The sequence below is a fragment of the Chlorocebus sabaeus genome, chromosome 28, assembly GCF_047675955.1.
Source record: "Chlorocebus sabaeus isolate Y175 chromosome 28, mChlSab1.0.hap1, whole genome shotgun sequence".
Lineage (NCBI taxonomy): Eukaryota > Metazoa > Chordata > Mammalia > Primates > Cercopithecidae > Chlorocebus > Chlorocebus sabaeus.
The window spans coordinates 739,879-759,066 of NC_132931.1; the positions used below are offsets into that span (position 1 = coordinate 739,879).

Sequence of the window (19,188 nt, forward strand, 5' to 3'; positions counted from 1 at the left end):
GCTGAGGCAAGGGAATTACTTGAACCCAGCGGGCAGAGGTTGCAGTGAGCCAAGATTGCACTCCAGCCCAGGTGACAGAGCTGAACTTTGTCTCAAAAAAAAAAAAACAAAAAAACCATAATTGGATTGTTTGTAAAACAAAGAAAGGACAAATGCTTGAGGTGATGGGCATCCCATTCACCCTGATGTGATGATTACACATTACGTGCCTGTGTCAAAACATCTCGTGCACCGCATGCATATATACACCTACTATGTACCCACAAAAATTAAAATTAAAGCATTTTTTAAACCCACAATCTTGGCCAGATGTGGTGGCCCACACCTGTAATTCCAGTGCTTTTTTAGGCCAGGATGGGAGGATCACTTGAGTCCAGGAGTTTGAGACCCACCTAGGCAACATAGCAAGACTGTCATCTCTAATGACAATAAAAAAAATTAGCCAGGCATGGTGGGGCTCATGCCTATAGTCCCAGCTACTTGGGAGGCTGAGATGACAGGATCCATTGAACCCAGGAGGTTGAGGCTGCAGTGGGCTATGATTGTCCCACTGCACTCCAGCCTGGGTGACAGAGCGAGACCATGTCTCTTAAACAAACCGATCCTAGCATGATCTGACCCTGCCTGCCACCCTCTATTCTTTTCCTCTTACTTATTGTGCAGCAGGCATCTGGGCTTCTTTTCTGCTCCTGTAAATGCCAAGTGGTTTCCTTCTTCAGGACCTTTGCACACGCTCTTCCCTGCTGGAAATGGACTTCCCATACCTCCTGCTGTAGCTAGATTTTTCTCACGTTTGGGACCTCAGCTCACACATCATCTCTGCAAAGAAATCCTCCCTCATCCTGTGAAGAGGGAATCATCCTCCATTTCATTGCCTCATGCTGCCTGGTTCTCTCAAAGCAGATATCACACTCAAAAATCAGCTTGTTATGTATTGAATTGCTTGTCTGTATGTCCTCCTCCCAAACTCACACCAAATCAGAACAGAGGCTGCCTATGGCAGGAGTCCCATCTTGTGCATTCTCAGAACCTAATATAGTACTTGGCACATGGTGGGTGTCAGGCCTCTGAGCCCAAGCCAAGCCATCGCATCCCCTGTGACTTGCACGTCCATATCCCCTGTAACTTGCAGATATACACCCAGATAGCCTGAAGTAACTGAAGAATCACAAAAGAAGTGCAAATGCCCTGCCCCACCTTAACTGATGACATTCCACCACAAAAGAAGTGAAAATGGCCGGTCCTTGCCTTAAGCGGTGACATTATCTTGTGAAATTCCTTTTCCTGGCTCAAAAAGCTCCCCCACTGAGCACCTTGTGACCCCCCCACTCCTGCCCACCAGAGAACAACCCCCTTTTGACTGTAATTTTCCTTTACCTACCCAAATCCTATAAAACGGCCCCACCTTTATCTCTGTTCGCTATTTTCGGACTCAGCCTTCCTGCCCCCAGGTGATTAAAAAGCTTTATTGCTCACACAAAGCCTGTTTGATGGGCTCTTCACACAGACGCGCATGACATTTTGGTGCCGTGACTTGGATCAGGGGACTTCCCTTGGGAGATCAGTCCCCTGTCCTCCTGCTCTTTGCTCCATGAGAAAGATCCACCCACAACCTCTGGTCCTCAGACCAACCAGCCCAAGGAACATCTCACCAATTTTAAATCGGGTAAGCAGCCCCTTTTTTACTCTCTTCTCCAACCTCTCTCACTATCCTTCAACCTCTTTCTTCTTTCAATCTTGGCGTCACCCTTCAATCTCTCCCTTCTCTTAATTTCAATTCCTTTCATTTTCTGGTAGAGACAAAGGAAACATGTTTTATCTGTGGACCCAAAACGCCAGTGCCGGTCACGAGCTGGAGAAGGCAGCCTTCCCTTGGTGTTTAATCATTGCAGGGACGCCTGCCTTGGTCCTTCACCCTTAGTGGCAAGCCCCGCTTTTCTGGGGGATGGGCAAGCACCCCAACCCCCTTCTCTCCCTGTCTCTACCCCTTCTCTGCTTTTCTGGGGGGGGCAAGCACCCCGACCCCTTCTCTCCCTGTTTCTACCCCTTCTCTGCTTTTCTGAGGGAGGGGCTAGAACCCTGACCTATTTTTGCGCCCCAACCTTTTTGCACCCCGACCTCTTATTTTTGTGCCCCAATCCCTTATTTCTGCACCCCGACCCCTTTCCCGCTTTTCCGGAGGGCAAGAACCCCTGAACTCCTTCTCTCTGTGTCTCTACTCTCTCTTTTCTCTGGGCTTGCCTCCTTCACTATGGGCAACCTTCCACCCTCCATTCCTCCTCCTTCTCCCTTAGCCTGTGTTCTCAAGAACTTAAAACCTCTTCAACTCACACCTGACCTAAAACCTAAATGCCTTATTTTCTTCTACAATGCCGCTTGACCCCAATACAAACTCGACAGTAGTTCCAAATAGCCAGAAAATGGCACTTTCGATTTTTCCATGCTACAAGATCTAAATAATTCTTGTTGTAAAATGGGCAACTGATCTGAGGTGCCTGACGTCCAGGCATTCTTTTACACATCAGTCCTTCCCTAGTCTCTGTTCCCAATGCAACTCGTCCCAAATCTTCCTTTTTTCCCTCCCGCCTGTCCCTTCAGTCCCAACCCCAAGCATCGCTGAGTCTTTCTAATCTTCCTTTTCTACAGATCCATCTGACCTCTCCCCTCCTCGCCAGGCCAAGCTAGGTCCCAATTTTTCCTCAGTCTCCCACCCTGTAATCCTTTATTACCTCACCTCCTCACACCCTGTCTGGCTTAGAGTTTCATTCCTCGACTAGCCCTCCCCAACCTGCCCAGAAATTTCCTCTTAAAAAAGTGGATAGAGCTAAAGGCATAGTCAAGGTTAATGCTCCTTTTTCTTTATCCGACCCCTCCTAAATCAGTTAGCATTTAGGCTCTTTGTCATCAAATATAAAAAACTTAACCCAGTTCATGGCCCATTTAGCAGCAACCCTGAGGCACTTTTCAGCCCTAGACCCTGAAAGGTCAGAAGGCCGACTTATTCTCAATATGCATTTTATTTTATTACCCAATCTGCTCCTGACATTAAATAAAGCTCCAAAAATTAAATTCCGGCCCTCAAACCACACAACAGGACTTAATGAACGTCACCTTCAAGGTGTACAATAATAAAGTAGAGGCAGCCAAGTAGCAACTGATCTCTGAGTTGCAATTCCTTGCCTCCGCTGTGAGACAAACCCCAGCCACATCTCCAGCACACAACTCCAAATGCCTGAACTGCAGCTGCCAGGGGTTCCTCCAGAACCTCCTCCCCCAGGAGCTTGCTACAAGTGCAGGAAATCTGGCCACTGGGCCAAGGAATGTCCACAGCCCAGGATTCCTCCTAAGCCGTGTCCCATCTGTGTGGGACCCCACTGGAAATCGGACTGTCCAACTCGCCCAGCAGCCACTCCCAGAGTCCCTGGAGCTCTGTCCCAGGGCTCTCTGACTGACTCCTTCCCAGATCTTCTCAGCTTAGCAGCTGAAGACTGACGCTGCCCCATCGCCTTGGAAGCCTCCTGGACGTCACAGACACTTTGGGTAACTCTTAAGTGGAGGATAAGTCCATCCCCTTCTTAATCAATATGGAGGCTACCCACTCCACATTACCTTCTTTTCACGGGCCTGTTTCCCTTGCCTCCATAACTGTTGTGGGTATTGACAACCAGGCTTCTAAACCTCTTAAAACTCCCCACTCTGGTGCCAACTTGGACAACATTTTTTTATGCACTCCTTTTTAATTATCCCCACCTGTCCAGCTCCCTTATTAGGTCAAGACATTTTAACTAAATTATCTGCTTCCCTGGCTATTCCTAGGCTACAGCCATACCTCATTGCTGCCTCTTCCCCCAGTTCAAAGCCTCCTTTACATACTTCCCTTTGTCCCCCAACCTTAACCCACAAGCATAGGATACCTCTCCTTGGTGACTGATCAGTCACCCCTTACCATCTCATTAAAACCTAATCACCCTTACCCCACTCAACGCCAATATCCCATCCTGCAGCATGCTTTAAAAGGATTAAAGCCTGTAAATGCCCCTTACAATTCCCCCATTTTACCTGTCCTAAAACCAGACAAGGCTTACAGGTGAGTTCAGGATCTGCACCTTATCAACCAAATTGTCTTGTCTATCCACCCCGTGGTGCCCAACCCATGTACTCTCCTATCCTCAATACCTCCCTCCACAACCCAGTATTCTGTTTTGGATCTCAAACATACTTTCTTCACTATTCCTTTATGCCCTTCATCCCAGCCTCTCTTCACTTTCACTTGGACTGACCCTGACACCCGTCAGGCTCAGCAAATTACCTATGCTGTACTGCTGCAAGGCTTCACAGACAGTCCCCATTACTTCAGTCAAGCCCAAATTTCTTCCTCATCTGTAACCTATCTCCGCATAATTCTCATAAATACACACTTACTCTCCCTGCTGATCCTGTCCGGCTAATCTCCCAAACCCCAATCCCTTCTATAAAACAACAATTCCTTTCCTTCCTAGACATGGTTAGTGCGGTCAGAATTCTTACACAAGAGCCAGGACCATGTCCTGCAGCCTTTCTGTCCAAACAACTTGACCTTACTGTTTTAGCCTAGCCCTCCTGTCTGCGTGCAGCGGCTGCCACTGCTTTAATACTGGTAGAGGCCCTAAAAATCACAAACTATGCTCAACTCTCTACAGTTCTCATAACTTGCAAAATCTATTTTCTTCCCCCAACCATGGCTCAGGACAACGCTTATGCTGATAAAGTAACTAAAAAGCAACCATCAAAAGGCATCAGATCCCATCGCTCAGGACAATGCTTATGCTGATAAGTTAGCTAAAAAAGCAGCTATTGGCCGGGCACGGTGGCTCACGCCTGTAATCCCTGCACTTTGGGAGGCCGAGGCGGGCAGATCACGAGGTCAGGAGATCGAGACCATCCTGGCTAACACGGTGAAACCCCGTCTCTACTAAAATACAAAAAATTAGCCGGGCGCGGTGGCGGGCACCTGTAGTCCCAGCTACTCGGGAGGCTGAGGCAGGAGAATGGCGCGAACCCGGGAGGCGGAGCTTGCAGTGAGCCGAGATGGTGCCACTGCACTCCAGCCTGGGCGACAGAGTGAAGACTCCGCCTCAAAAACAAAAAAACAAAAAAAAGCAGCCAGCATTCCAACTTCTATCCCTCATGGCAGTTTTCCTCCTTCACGTAGGTCACTCCCACCTACTCCCCCACTGAAACTTCCACCTATCAATCTCTTCCCACTCAAGGCAAACGGTTCTTAGACCAAGGAAAATATCTCCTTCCAGCCTCACAGGCCCATTCTATTCTGTCATCATTTCATAACCTCTTCCATGTAGGTTACAAGCCGCTAGCCCATCTCTTAGAACCTCTCATTTCCTTTCCATCATGGAAATCTGTCCTCAAGGAGATCACTTCTCAGTGTTCCACCTGCTATTCTACTACCCCTCAGGGATTGTTCAGGCCCCCTCCCTTTCCTACACATCAAGCTCAGGGATTTGCCCCCGCCCAGGACTGGCAAATTGACTTTACTCACATGCCCCGAGTCAGAAAACTAAAATTTCTCTTAGTCTAGGTAGACACTTTCACTGGATGGGTAGAGGCCTTTCCCACAGGCTCTGAGAAGGCCACCGTGGTCATTTCTTCCCTTCTGCCAGACATAATTCCTCGGTTTGTCCTTCCCACCTCTATACAGTCTGATAACAGACCAGCCTTTACTAGTCAAATCACCCAAGCAGTTTCTCAGTCTCTTGGTATTGAGTGAAACCTTTATATCCTTAACTGTCCTCAATCTTCAGGAAAGGCAGAATGGACTGATGGTCTTTTAAAAACACACCTCACCAAGCTCAGTCACCAACTTAAAAAGGACTAGACAATACCTTTACCACTTTCCCTTCTCAGAATTCAGGCCTGTCCTCGGAATGCTACAGGTTCCAGCCCATTTGAGCTCCTGTGTGGACACTCCTTTTTATTATGTCCCAGTCTCATTCCAGACACTAGACCAACTTAGACTGCACCCCAAAAAATTTGTCATCCCTGCTATCTTCTGTCTAGTCATACTCCTATTCACCGTTCTCAACTACTCATAAATGCCCTGCTCATGTTTACACTGCTGGTTTACACTGTTTCTCCAAGCCATCACAGCTAATATCTCCTGGTGCTATCCCAAACCGCCACTCTAAATTCCCTCTTAAAGTAAATAATCTTTGCTAGCAAGGCTATGCTGAGCCTCCTTGGGCACTCTAATAGATGTCCTAGGTCCTCCCAGTTCTTAGCCCTTTAATACCTGTTTTCTCTCCTTCTCTTATTCAGACTTTATACCACGTGGCATATCCAGAAGACATCATTCTCAGCTTCTCGGCTTCATGGAATCCACTTACTTTGATCTAATTTCTTTACTCATAAAATTCATTAAACATTCACATCAGCAGCTTCTGAATCTCTAAACCAATTGTTAAACATAGGGATGTTACTGGATTCTTAAAACAAGCTGGAGGCTGGCTGGGCATAGTGGCTCATACGTGTCATCCTAACACTGGGAGGCTGGGGGTGGATCACCTGAGGTCAACAGTCCAAGACCAGCCTGGCCAACATGGCGAAACTCCGTCTTTACTATAAATAAAAAAAAATTAGCTGGGCATGGTGGCAGGCCCGTAATCCCAAATACTTGGGAGGCTGAGGCAGGAAGATCGCTGGAACCCTGGGGTCAGAGGTTGCAGTGAGCCGAGATTGCACCACTGTACTCCAGCCTAGGTGACAAAATGAGAAACAAAACAAGTTAGAGAAGGTTTTTTTCAGCTTCATATTGAAATTGTGAAGACAGGCAGTGAGAGTGAGTTGTCCAAATTCAGGCAGCAAGCTGGAGAGCATGCGATTCCTGGCCTTTTACAGCCAGAGTGTGTGGGCCAGCTGTGTGGGGGTATGCACTCCCCCTGCGTCTGCCGGCACTACCATGTACCATGTCTGGCCTCGTCACCTGGAGACCTGGGAGTCTTCTTTGGTTTCCCTGACTTTTGTCACTGCTTACTTGCAAGTCCTGTTTGTTGTGTCCCTCCCAGCCTTTCCTGTCTTCCTCCTTTTTATCTTGGTCATTATCTCAACCCAGCTAGAATCATATCTGGCCCAGATTACTGCAATAGTTCCTAGTTGAAGTCATTTAAACTCTCTTTTGTAAACAAAGATGACTGAACAGGTGGCTCATGCCTGTAATCCAAGCACTTTGGGAGGCTGAGGCAGGAGGATCACTTGAGGCCAAGAGTTCAAGACCAGCCTAGGCATCAGAGTGAGACCCCCATCACTACAAAAAATATTTTTAATTAGCTGGGTGAAGGAAATAATGCATACAGTGATCCATTTCCAAGACAAAGTGCCTTAAATCAGATTAGGTCAGCAAACTAGAAGAAACAGGATATACATGGCTGGGTGCGGTAGCTCATGCCTGTAATCCCAGCACTTTGGGAGGCTGAGGTGGGTGGATCACGAAGTCAGGAGATCGAGACCATCCTGGCTAACACGGTGAAACCCCATCTCTACTAAAAATACAAAAAAATTAGCCGGGCATGGTGGCAAGCGCAGGTAGTCCAAACTACTCGGGAGGCTGAGGCAGGAGAATGGCATGAACCCAGGAGGAGGAGCTTGCAGTGAGCCGAGATCGCGCGACTGCACTCCAGCCTGGGTGACAGAGCAAGACTCCATCTCAAAAAAAAAAAAAAAAAGAAAAAACACCTAAAGCCCCTATCCAACAACCAATAGGCGACGTGCAAGAAGACTGTGACCCCATAGTACTCAGCCTATGTATGAGGAAATAGGGGAGGTACCTGCACACAAGAGGATAAATTGCTTGTTGAAACTGCTAGGTGTGCCTGCCTATCAGACACCCGATCCTGCAAGACCATTGTTAAAAGTCTTACCTTCGCTGTTCTCTGGGTGTCTGAGTCCATTCTTTGTGTTTGGACAGGTGAGTTTGTTTCTCACACTGGGCATGGTGGTGCATGCCTGTAATCTCAGCTACTCAAGAGGCTGAGGCAGGAGGATCACTGGAGCCCAGGAATCTGAGGCAGCAGTGAGCTATGATTGTGCCATGGCACTATCTCTGCTCACTGCAACCGCTGCCTCTCAGGCTCAAGCGATCCTCCTGCCTCAGCCTCCCGAGTAGCTGGGATTACAGTCACCCACTGCCATACCCAACTAATTTTTGTATTTTTATTAGAAATGGGATTTCACCATGTTGGCCAGGCTGGTTTCAAACTCCTAACCTCAAACGATCTGCCTGCCTCAGCCTCCCCAAGTGCTAGGATTATAGGCATGAAGCACCGCACCCGGCCTCAGAAAATTTTTTTTTTTTTTGAGACAGAGCCTGGCTCTGTCACCAGACTGGAGTGCAATGACGCAATCTCAGCTTACGGCAACCTCCGCCTCCTGTGGTCAAGCAATTCTACTGCCTCAGCCTCCCAAGTAGCTAGGATTGCGGGCACCTGCCATCATGCTCTGCTAATTTTTGTATTTTTAGTAGAGATGGAGTTTTGCCATGTTGGTCAGGCTGGTCTCCAACTCCTGGCCTCAGGTGATCCGCCCATCTAGGCCTCCCAAAGTGATGAAATTGCAGGCATGAGCCACCGCGCCTAGCCCTTCCATTCTTGCTCAAATTTTCCTTTTCTTCTTCTGTGTCTTTCTGCCTCCTTTTTTTTTTTTTTCTTGATACCCTAGAAACCACAGGGAATACGTATTAATCTTAATTCCAAGGGCAATCTTTAAAATTTTTTTTAGAGCCAAGGTTTTGCTCTATCACCCAGGCTGGAGTGCAGTGGTGAGATCTCGGCTCACTGCAAGTCTCTACTCAGTGAGTGAAAAATAAATGCTTTTTTTTTCTGCCACCCCAGACTTCTGGGAAAGGAGCCTGGAGCGGTGCCCAAGCATCCCAGCCTTTGCCCTCAATTGCAAACAGAGTGAAGTGTCTCTTAGCTCAGAAGTTTGTGCTGCTCAAGAGTTTGCACAAATACAAAGTTGAGAAATACTCCTTGCTGAAAGGAGTGTCAAAGGCAAAGGACAAACCGGTTGTCCTCTGAAGTGGAGACATTTCTATCCTATGTTGGGATATGATCTTGGAGAATGCAGGCAGGGGACGAGTTTTGCTGGGTTTTCAATGAGAGACCCCTTGTGGTAAGACAGGCTCTTCTCTCTCTACCTGGTGAGTCTCTTTGGTACCCAGTTCCCTCATGTTTAAACTTAGGGAGTGAAACCACATGTCCCCTAAGATCCTTTTGCCTTAGCTGTTCTGTGAGTTAATTAATGAGATTTGTTTTCCCATTAGCATACATCCAAAAAGGTACTCAGGATAGGTTTTCCGTGTTTCCTGGAATCTTGTAATTGCTCCAAACAAAGTGGAAGTATTTGGAGAGAAGCCCTTCCTTGCTTCCTTTGTTTCCTTTTTAGAGACAAAATCTCTCCCTGTCACCCACGCTGGAGAGCAGTGGTGCAATTCTGGCTCACTGCAACCTCCAGCTCCTGGCCTCAAGTGATCCTCCCATCCCAGCCTCTGGAGTAGCTGGGACAACAGGCTCACACCACCACGCCCAGCTAATTTTTAAAATTATTTTGTAGAGACAGGGTCTCACTATGTTGCCCAGGCTGGTCTCAAACTCCTGGCCTCAAGTGATCCTTCTGCCACAGCCTCCCGAAAGTGCTGGGATTACAGGTATGAGACATTGTGCCTGGCCCTTCATTGCTTTTTAATAATCTTAATTATCTTCTTTTGGATATCTTTAGAACTGCAGTGATTTTGTGTTTTGAGGCTAGAGTTGATTTCCATAAATAGTCATTTTGAGCCAGGTCTTTGGAATAAAGTGAGTGGCCAGAGATGATGCCACAACTTTGGCAAAAACAGTTTCCCAGGGATCACGCCATGAACTCTAAAATGCTGTGTGCCGGTCACTGGGCCACAGTTCACTCTTCTTGCCAAATTCAGAATTGCAAATGAAAACTTTTAAAATTTTTGTTTATTGACTTAATTTTTTTAGACAAGAGTCTCGCCCCGTCACACAGGCTGGAGTGCAGTGGTGTGATCTCAGCTCATTGCAACCTCCGCCTCCCGGGTACAAGCGATTCTTCTGCCTCAGCCTCCCACGTAGCTGGGATTACAGGCATGAACCACCACGTCCAGCTAATTTTTGTACTTTATGTATTTATTTATTTCTTTTTTGAGATGGAGTATTGCCCTGTCACCCCAGCTGGAGTGCAGTGGTGCAATCTCAGCTCACTGCAACCTCCACCTCCCAGGTTCAAGCGATTCTCCCTGCCTCTGATTCCTGAGTAACTGGGATTACAAATGCCCACCACCACACCTGGCTAATTTTTGTTTTTTAGTAAAGACAAGGTTTCACCATGTTGGCCAGGCTGGTCTTGAATTCCTGATCTCAAGTGATCCACCCACCTTGACCTCCCAAAGTGCTGGGATTACAGTCATGAGCCACTGCACCCGGCCTAATTTTTGGATTTTTAGTAGATACGGAGTTTCACCATGTTGGTCAGGCTGGTCTCCAACTCCTGACCTCAAATGATCTGCCAGCCTCAGCCTCCCAAATTGCTGGGATTATACGCATGAGCCACTGCACCCGGTCGATTTTTTCTGATACCAAAGGAACCACCAGGGTCTTCCCTTTCTTTTGATTCATTTATTTCATTGGTTCTGAAATATTTTTTTAAATATGGAATGCTTCATGAATTTGTGTGTCATCCTTTCACAGGGACCATGCTCATCTTCGCCATGTCATGTCAATTTTAGTATGTGTGCTGCCCAAGTGAGCACTGGTTCTGGAATGATTATTTATTTATTTTTGAGACAGGGTTTCAGTGTGTTTTCCAGGCTGGAATACTGTGGCATAATCATGACTCACTGCAACCTCCACTCCCCAGGGCTCAAGCAATCCTCCCACTTGTGCCTCCCAAAGTTTTGAGATTACAGGAATGAGCCACTGTGCCGAGCCTGGAATGTTTAACAGCTGACTTTGATGCCTAGTTTTGGTTGTACTAGACACTCCCACTACTTCTTTCTTTAAAAACTACTGGTTTCTTTAGCTCTTTAAAAAAATATTTGCTGTTTTATATGTCAAAATATGTGAGGCCAGGTGTGGTGGCTCATGCCTATAATCCCAGCATTTGGGGAAGCCAAGGTGGGAGGATCTCTCGAGCCCAAGAGTTCAAAACCAGTCTGGGCAACATAGTGAGACCCCTGTCTCTACAAGAACTAAAAAATCAGCTGGGCATGATGGTGCATGCATGTAGTCCCAGCTCTTGGAAGACTGAGGCAGGAAGATCGCTTGAGCCCAAGAGGGCAAGGCTTTAGTGAGCCATGATCATGCCACTGCACTCCAGCTTGGGTGACAGAGTGAAACCCTGTCTCAGGAAAAAAAAAAAAAAGGTAGATTAATAATTGCAGAACCATTTTCTATGTTCCCGATTACTTTAAAAATTAGACCTAATCTTGGCCAGGCATGGTGGCTCACGCCTGTAATCCCAGCACTTTAGGAGACCGAGGCAGGTGGATCACTTGAGGTCAGAAGTTGGAGACCACTCTGGCCAACATGATGAAAGCCTGTCTCTACTAAAAATATAAAAATTAGCTGGCCATGGTGGCAGGCACCTGTAATCCCAGCTACTCAGGAGGCTGAGGCATGAGCATCACTTAAAGCTGGAAGGCAGAGGCTGCAGTGAGCCGAGATCATGGCACTGCACTCCAGCCTGGGTGACAGAGTGAGACTCAGTCTCAAAAACAAAAACAAAAAACAAAAAACGTTAGGCCTAGTCTGTATTTACAGTTTACTCTTTAGCTTTCATCAAAGCAGTTTTTGTTGTTTGTTTTTTCAGACGAAATCCTGCACTGTCACCCAGGCTGGGAGTGCAAACTTGGCTTACTGCAACCTCCACCTCCCAGGTTCAAGCAATTCTCCTGCCTCAGCCTCCCGAGTAGCTGGGATTACAGGCACCCCCCCCCCCCCCACCATACCCAGTTAATTTTTGTATTTTTAGTAGAGATGGGGTTTCACCATGTTAGCCAGGCTAATCTCGAACTCCTGACCTCAGGTGATCCACCCACTCAGCCTCCCAAAGTGCTGGGATTACAGGCATGAGCCACTGCACCCGGCCCATCAAAGCAGTTAACTAGCATTTAGAGAGTAGATGGCCAGGCATGGTGGCTCAGGCCTGTAATCCCATTTGTTTGAAAGGCTAAGGTGGGAGGATCACTCTAGGCCAAGAGTTTGAGACCTTAGCCTAAATGGCTAACATAACGAGAACCCCATCTCTTCAAAAAAAAAAAAAAAAAAAAAGCCGGGCATCATGACTCAAATCTGTAGTCCTAACTGCTTCGGAGACTGAGGCAGAACTGCTGGAGCCCAAGAATTTGAGGCTGCAGTGAGCTATGATCGTGCCACTGCACTCCAACCTGGATGATGGAGTAAGACCCTGCCTCAAAAATACATAAATCAAATAGACAATAGAATCTTCTGAGCTTTTCACCCTTTCCACAGGTTATAGGTGCCTGCAAGAAATAGTCAATGTCACAGGTAGACATTTTTCATTGCAGTATAACCAGGATACCATTCCTATCCATGCTACTGTGCAGACAGAATGAAAAACCAGTTGGCCAGGGCTATAGCAGGAATTCAGGCATCGTGCAGATGGCTGATTTGCAAGGCCTTTTCTTTTCTTTCTTTCTTTCTTTCTTTTTTTTTTTTTTTTTTTTTTGAGATGGAGTCTTGCTCTGTCACCTAGGCTAGAGTGCTGTGGTGCAATCTCAGCTCACTGCCACCTCCGCCTCCTGGGTTCAAGTGATTCTTGTGCCTTAGCCACCTGAGTAACTGGGATTACAGGCACCCATTACCAGGCCCAGCTAATTTTTGTATGTTTAGTAGAGATGGGGTTTTACCATGTTGGCCAGGCTGGTCTTGAACTCTTGATCTCACTTAATCCACCAACCTCAGCCTCCCAAAATACTGGAATCACAGGTGTAAGCCACTGTTCCTGGACAATACCTTCCTCTTAAGTCTGGATGAGACCTGCTGGCTTGCTTCTTTTTTTGTTTTTTTATGAGGACAAGGTCTTGCTTTGTCTTCCAGGCTGGAGTTCAGTGGTGCCATAGTTCACTGCAGCCTCAACCTCCTGAGCTAAAGAGATTCTTCTGCTTCAGCCTTCTGAGTAACTGGGACCAGAGGCACATGCCACCACTCCCACCTAATTTTCTGTAGAGGCAGGGTCTCACTATATTGCCTAGGCTGGTCTTGAACTTCTGGCCTCAGATGATCTTCACACTTTGGTCCCCCAACATGCTGGGATTACAGGTGTGAGTCACTGCGCCCAGCAAAAAATAAGGTTTAATTTATTGGTGCGAGCTGTCTGGTTGGCTGTGCAGAGAGCTGCTGATGTGAGTGGGTTCAGGGCCACAGTAAGAAGCTGTGATTCTTATGAGCCCCTCTGCACCTCCACCTTCTGGAAAAGGGCAGGGTCCCCACATTATGACACCCCATCGACTCTCGGTGGGCCCTGACTCAACACACTTCTGACTTGTTGTCACTGTGGTTCCTGGCATGTGGCACTAAGCACTATTTTTTTTTTTAATCAGGGTCTCACTTGGTTGCCCAGGCTGGAGTGCAGTTGTGCAATCTCAGCTCACTGCAAACTTGATCTCCCAGGCTCAACTGATCCTTCAGCCTCAGCCTCCCAAGTAGCTGGGATCATAGGTGCCCACCATCACACCTGGCTAATTTTTGTATTATTATTTTTAGGAATACTGGGTGTCCCTATGTTGCCCAGGCTGGTCTTGAACTCCTGGGCGATCCTCCCACCTGAGCCTCCCAAAGTGCTGAAGTTACAAATGTGAGTCATCACAACCTGGACAGAGTTTCTTTAAAAACCAAATTGAGATTTTATTTCAAAATTTAAGCAAGATTTTAAAATGTTAAATTAGGCCGGACGCAGTGGCTTACAGCTGTAATCCTAGCACTTTGGGAGGCCGAGGCAGGCAGATTACCTAAGGTCAGGAGTTCGAGACCAGCTTGGGCAACATGGTGAAACCCTGTCTCTGCTAAAAATAGAAAAATTAGCCTGGTGTGGTGGCACACACCTGTAATCCCAGCTACTTGGGAGGCTGAGGCAGGAGAATCACTTGAACCCAGGAGATGGAGGTTGCAGTGAGCTGAGTTCGTGCCACTGCACTCCAGCCTGGGTGACAGAGTAGGACTCCTGCTCAAATAAAAATAATAATAAAAATAAATATATAAATAAAATGTTTAAATTATTTTCTTAGCTGGGTGTGGTGGTGTGCGCCTATGGTCCCGGCTACTTGCAGGGGCTGAGGCAGGAGGATGGCTTGAGCCTGGGAGATAGAGGCTGCAGTGAGCTATGATCACACCACTGCACTCCAGCTTGGGTGATAGAGCAAGACCTCGTCTCAAAAAAAAAAAAAAATATATATATATATATATATGTATATATATATATAAAATTTTTCCTCCCAGTCCCAGGTATTCTGATAAGCCTTGACAGCCCCCATTTTGAAATTACAGCCTGTGGCAAGAGCCTGGCAAACAGGTTCCGTGTGTATTATTGAGGTCATTGTGGAGTAACATTTCCTTGGGCTGCATCAGCCTGTGGGTAAAAGTAAAGTTGGGTGCGGTGGCTCTCCCCTGGATTCCTTGATGCTTTTAATACCCTGAGTCCTCTACCCCACTCTGAGCCACATTGACACTTGTGCACCAAGGTGCGTGGTGGGTCCCCAGTGCCCACAGAATCACTTGTGAAAACTGCTCCTTCAGCCCCACCTGTGGCCTTTCCTCCAGGGTGAAGTCTGGTTCCTGATGTTCACACCACGCTCCTTCTCACCAGGGTGCACAGGCATCACTGCCTCCAAAACATGTGTTCCTGATGGGGCTACCTCATCTGCCCGGGATGGCTTTCCCTGAAGCCAGTTCTCCCACCACAGTGGAAGTAAAGAAAATTATGAAAATTGGCTAGGCACGGTGGCTCATGCTTGTAATCCCAGCACTTTGGGAGGCTGAGGGGGGCAAATCACTCAAGGTCAGGAGTTCAAGACCAGCCTGGCCAACATGGCAAAACCTGTTCTCTAATAAAAATACAAAAAAATTAGCCAGGCATAGTGGTATGCGCCTGTAATCCCAGCTTCTCAGGAGGCTGAGGCATGAGAATCGCTTGAGCCTGGGTGGTGGAGGTTGCAGTGAGCCGAGATCATGTCACTATACGCCAGCCTACACGACAGAGCAAGACTGTCTCAAAAAAAAAGAAAAAGAAAATTATGAACACTCTCTCTTGAATATATGGGCACCTCCTGAATAGGGAGGTGGTTGAGGGGAGGTCCTGGCAGGTGGGACAGGGAATCCTGGCAGAGCAGCAGCTGGGATTTCAGTGTATTCAGTGTCTGGACCACAATGGTGCCCTTTGTCACAAGTATCCATCTACATTCACCAACTTATATGGGGGAACCTGGGGAAAAACCAATGATATGGTTTGGCTGTGTCCCCACCCAAATCTCATCTTGAATTTTAGCTCCCAGAATCCCCACATTTTGTGGCAGGGACCCAGTAGGAGGTAACTGAATCATGGGAGTGCGTTTTTCCCATGCTGTTCTAATGGTAGTGAATAAGTCTCATGAGATCTGTTGGTTTTATAAAAGGGCAGTTTCCCTGCACATGCTTTCTTGCCTACAACCATGGAGGATGTGCCTTTGATCTTCCTTTGTCTTTGGTCACAATTGTGAGGCCTCCCCAGCCATACTGAACAGAGTCCATTAAACCTCTTTCCTTTATAAATTACCCAGTCTCAGGTATGTCTTTATTAGCAGCGTGAGACTAGACATATACAATAAACTTCAATAACTTAAGTGGGTCTAGCCACCACTCCAGAAGATACAGGATTATAAACCATGGTGGCATCCACACAGTGCTAACTCAGCATATGTGCAGAGTATATGAGCTGTGGAGCCATGGTGGACTCCACCTAGATTTCCTTTTTTTTTTTTTTTTTTTTTTGAGACAGAATCTTGCTCTGTCGCCCAGGCTGGAATGCAGTGGTACGATCTCGGCTCATTGCAAGCTCTGCCTCCTGGGTTCACACCATTCTGCCTCAGCCTCCCGAGTAGCTGGGACTACAGGCGCCCGCCACCTCGCCCGTCTAATTTTTTGTAGTTTTAGTGGAGATGGGGTTTCACCATGTTAGCCAGGATGGTCTCGATCGCCTAACCTCGTGATTCACCACCTCAGCCTCCCAAAGTGCTGGGATTACAGGCGTGAGCCACCGCGCCTGGCCCTCCACCTGGATTTCAAAACATGAATTGAACAGCTGGGAGCCCCAGGCAGAAGTTTGTCACAGAGGTGAAGCTACTGCAGAGAGTCCCCACCAGAGCAATGTAGCTGTGAGAGTGCGGCCACCACTGAGATCCAAGAACTGTAGTTTTTTGTTTGTTTTTTGAGATAGAGTCTTGATCTGTCACCCAGGATGGAGTACAGTGGCACAATGTCGGCTCACTGCAACCTCTGTCTCCTGGGTTCAAGTGATTCTCCTGCCTCAGCCTCCCGAGTAGCTGGGATTATAGGTGTGTGCCACCATGCCCAGCTAATTTTTGTATTTTTAGTAGAGATGGGATGGGATTTCACCATGTTGACCAGGCTGGTCTCGAACTCCTGACCACGGGTGATCCACCCACTTCGGCCTCCCAAAGTGCTGGGATTACAGGTGTGAGCCACCATGCCTGGCTGAACTGAAGAGTTGATAATGTGCAACTCCAGCTTGGGAGAGCTGAAGGCATGATACTTCAACCCATGAGAGCTGCTGAGTGGACTGAGCCCAGTGGCCACAGCAGTATGGTAGTCCTATACTGCTAGCTCTAGAGGGGCAGGGCTGCCGTAGGCTTTGGGGTCTCAATCCTCCTAATGTGTCCAGGTAGCAGCACAGGAAATAAAAGATTATTCTGGAGTCCTAAGATTTAATTTGCCTGCTTTGTTGGGTTTCGGACTTACTTTGGGCTTGTTACTTCTTTCTTTTGGCCTATTTCTCCTTTCTGAAATGAAAACATCTGCCAGCCATGGTGGCTCATGCCTATAATCCAAGCACTTTGAGATGCTGAAGTGAATGGATCACCTGAGGTCAGGAGTTCAAGACCAGCTTGGCCAACATGGTGAAACCCTGTCTCTACTAAAAATACAAAAACTGGCCAGATGCGGTGGCTCATGCCTATAATCCCAGCACTTTGGGAGGCCGAGGTGGGTGGATCACAAGGTCAGGACATCGAGACCATCCTGGCTAACATGGTGAAACTCCATCTCTACTAAAAAAACATACAAAAAATTAGTGGGGCCTGGTGGCCCGCGACTGTAGTTCCAGCTACTTGGGAGGCTGAGGCAAGAGAATGGCATGAACCCGGGAGGCAGAGCTTGCAGTGAGCCAAGATATAGCCACTGCACTCCAGCCTGGGCAACAGAGCGAGACTCCATATCAGAAAAAAAAAAAAAAAAAAAACTTAGCTGGGTGTGATGGCGGGCACCTGTAATCCCAGCTACTCAGGAGGCCAAGGCAAGCGAATCGCTTGAAATCAGGAGGTGGAGGTTGCAGTGAGCCGAAATTGCACCATTGCACTCCAACCCGGGCAACAAGAGCAAATCTCCGTCTCAAAAAAAGAAAAGAAAAAAAAAAGTGGCTGGGTGTGACGGCTCATGCCTGTAATCCCAGCACTTTGGGAGGCCGAGGCGGGCGGATCACCGGGTCAGGAGATCAAAACCGTCCTGGCTAACACGGTGAAACCCCGTCTCTACTAAAAATACAAAAAATTAGCGGGGCGTGGTGGCGGGCGCCTGTAGTCCCAGCTACCCAGGAGGCTGAGGCAGGAGAATGGCGTGAACCCGGGAGGCGGAGCTTGCAGTGTGAGCTGAGATCGCGCCACTGCACTCCAGCCTGGGTGACAAAGCAAGACTCCGTCTCAAAAAAAAAATAAAATAAAATGAAAAGAAAGAAAATATCTACCTTATATCTGTCCTACCATTGTATTTTAGAAGCACTTTTTTTTTTTTAATTTCACAGGCTCACAGGTGTTGCCTCAAAATGAATTGTGCCATGGGTCTCAGCCATATCTGATTTAGATGAGACTCGAACTTTAAACTTTTGAGTTGGTCCTGAAACAAATTAAGACTTTTGGAGCCATTGGGATGGAATGAATGTATGTTGCAGGTGAGAAGGATGTGAATTTGGGTGGTTGGGGCAGAATGCTATGGTTTGAATGTATCCCCCAAAGTTCATGTGTTGGAAACTTAATCTCCAATGCAACAATGTTGAGTGGTGCAACCTTTAAGAGGTAATTAGGTCATGAAGACTCTGCCTTCAGGAATGGATTAATGTTATTGTGGGAGTGGGGTTCATTATGATGCGAGCGAGTTCCTTAGGAAGGATGAATTCTGCCCCTTTCCTGCTCTCTCTCACCATGTGATACTTTCTGCCATTGTCCAATATAGCAAGAAGGCCCTCACCAGATGTAGCCCCTCTACTTGGACTTCCCAACCTCCAGAACCCTGAACCAAATACATTTCTGTTCATTATAAATTACAGCCCAGAATGAAGACAAGTGCCTCTGAATGATTCACCCTGGAGAGAAGAAACTGGTTTAAACATGCAGATTTTTTAGTGTCTCCCAGAGCTCTGAATCTAAATCTCTGGATATCTAAACCTCTGGATATGTAATTTTTAACAATTTTCCTGGTGATTCTTTTTTTTTTTTTTTTTTTTTTTTTTTGAGACGGAGTCTCGCTCTGTCGCCCAGGCTGGAGTGCAGTGGCCGGATCTCAGCTCACTGCAAGCTCCGCCTCCCGGGTTTACGCCATTCTCCTGCCTCAGCCTCCCGAGTAGCTGGGATTACAGGCGCCCGCCACCTCGCCCGGCTAGTTTTTTTTTGTATTTTTTAGTAGAGACGGGGTTTCACCGTGTTAGCCAGGATGGTCTCGATCTCCTGACCTCGTGATCCGCCCGTCTCAGCCTCCCAAAGTGCTGGGATTACAGGCTTGAGCCACCGCGCCCGGCCATTCCTGGTGATTCTTAAGCACATTAAAATTTGAGAACCGCTGCTCTATGCCCGATATCATTTTAACCTGGAAAATATGCACTCACCAACCGTTCGATGTTATTACTTGAGTTTGC

The 19,188-nt window shown here is 47.4% G+C and overlaps 1 long non-coding RNA gene and 1 other non-coding gene across 2 annotated transcripts; one reads left to right on the forward strand and one right to left on the reverse strand.

Annotated features, from left to right (window-relative positions):
• The first annotated feature begins 402 nt into the window (after positions 1-402).
• LOC140710592 (uncharacterized) lies at positions 403-18,745 on the forward strand. The gene is made up of 3 exons (XR_012091663.1): positions 403-1,666; positions 18,082-18,228; positions 18,604-18,745. It is a non-coding gene; the product is annotated as an uncharacterized lncRNA (long non-coding RNA).
• On the reverse strand, positions 10,698-10,804 carry LOC119621398 (U6 spliceosomal RNA). Its single transcript, XR_005237961.1, has one exon. It is a non-coding gene; the product is annotated as a U6 spliceosomal RNA (small nuclear RNA).
• Positions 18,746-19,188: the final 443 nt, after the last annotated feature.